The sequence below is a fragment of the Saccostrea cucullata genome, unplaced genomic scaffold (genome assembly GCF_032062105.1).
Source record: "Saccostrea cucullata isolate Sc308-1 unplaced genomic scaffold, CSIRO_AGI_Scuc_v1 ctg5770, whole genome shotgun sequence".
NCBI lineage: Eukaryota > Metazoa > Mollusca > Bivalvia > Ostreida > Ostreidae > Saccostrea > Saccostrea cuccullata.
Window position 1 is genome coordinate 96,327 of NW_026939913.1, and position 1,940 is coordinate 98,266.

The 1,940-nt window shown below is 33.3% G+C and overlaps 1 long non-coding RNA gene across 1 annotated transcript; it reads right to left on the minus strand.

Moving 5' to 3' along the window:
* Nucleotides 1-703: 703 nt before the first annotated feature.
* LOC134254277 (uncharacterized) lies at nt 704-1,940 on the minus strand. Its single transcript, XR_009989286.1, has 2 exons — nt 1,892-1,940; nt 704-1,585 (listed from the first exon to the last, which is right to left on the minus strand). It is a non-coding gene; the product is annotated as an uncharacterized LOC134254277 (long non-coding RNA).

Here is a 1,940-nt window from a genome sequence, read left to right on the forward strand (position 1 = left end):
TAAAACAATTTTTGCATCGTACCGCAAGTACACGGTTTTGAAAAAAATTATTGTAAAAAATTAAGATACTTTATCATTACATTATTTATACATTCATAAATAAATTTGATTTTATGCACAAGATGAATGTGAAAGTAATTAATGACGCATAATTAGATACGATAGACAATCCCTTGTTTATACATGGCATTATATCTGGTGTGTGAAATGTGTTTCCGTATAATTTGATTTATTTACAAATTGTTCATGTTTGTCGTGTTGATGTGGAATTATTATAAATTCCCGAATTCTGATACTTTACAATTCTGTTGTGTTGGGAATGAATATTAGGAAGATGCATATACTTTCAACATAAGGAAAAATATAAAGCAAATCGAACGCCTTTCTTTGTGCAGATCATGAAATGTACTGAGCTCCACTGGTATTTGTTGTCCCGAGCGCATTAATCTTGACGCCCAAATTCTTACTTGGCTAGTGATACCTTTAGAAAACATGTGTATCTATATGAAAGTTAACTCGGCAACATGCGCCATCCCATTGTTTAAGTTTTATTAGGTGATTACATCTCCTATACCCGATTTCGCGGATTCAACGATACTCTAATATCGAGTATTATACGCGATTTCGCGGATAATACCCGATTTCGAGTATTCTCTCCGACCTGTTTAACACATTATGCATGAAATATGGAGGTAACGAACTGTAGTGGAGCTAAAAAATTCCATTAAAATAAATACCGATTTTAAGCAGAACAAACACAGACGTCAAAAAACTGCAGGTGGGATCAGGTGCCATTGGGGAGTAAGCATCCCCTGTCGACTGGTCTCATCCGCCATTTGCTTCATGTCATGTTCAGGTAAACGGGAAAATACAGATTTAAAACAATTCAGTGTAAAAATGGCTTTATGTGTATAATATTAAAACCGTCAGCTAGCAAGACCATCTTTAGAAATTGGTTGGTTCCGACCGACTGGCAAAAAAATGACCTGATTCAAGACTATTTTAACCTCCGAAATACTATTGTTTTCTATGTATTCTGGAAAATAGATATTAAAAAAAGCACCGAATCAAAAAAACAAAACAAACAAAACTATCAATATTCTGCATGTACAATTTTTGAATGATAAGAATGTTATTTTAACAAAATAATGTGGTTCTTCTTTAGAACAATTCTTCCGTTTGGAGAAATTTTACGCTATGGTCTATTTTCTGCAGGGTTCTACACTACCGTCATTTTTTTTTGGGGGGGGGGGCTAAAGAGAATATAAAACTCTCATAATCAATTAAAAATACGTTAAACGTTCAATGAATGCATGCATGAATATTTCTTTATTAAATTTTGCACAAAACATCTTTTGCCCTCATTAACCCTCTTTGATTTCTCCTTCATAAATCTGTGCCTTAGAACCTTTCACACCAAGGCCTTTAACTTTGAAAATAGAACCGGTTAATGGGTATTTCTTAAACTCTTCCTCGGAGACCTCGTGAGCGGAACATGTGACGTAAAGTTCATCCAAATTCTTCCCGCCGAAACAACATGACGTTATTCTTAGAGCAGGGATGTTGACAGCTTGAAGTTGTTGACCTAGGGAAGTTAAAGTAAAATCCATTCATGTTCTTGTATCGACATAATTATAAAGTACTATATACTCATAAATGTACATCATATATACAATTCACTTAAGTATACACACAGGCTTAAGAAAGAATTAATTCTTCAATATAAATAGGCTTGTAATTCTTGTATATTATCATTCAATAGTATGAGCAATGCGACATATTTTGTGAATATTAATTAAGAAGTACTGCATGCATAATTGCATATTGCAGAACAATTAAAATAGTGAATATTAATTTTTTTCAAATATCAAAATCTTACAAAGGATATTACCTGTCTCTGGATCATATCGAACAACTTTACTGGCAAAGAAGCATGCGAC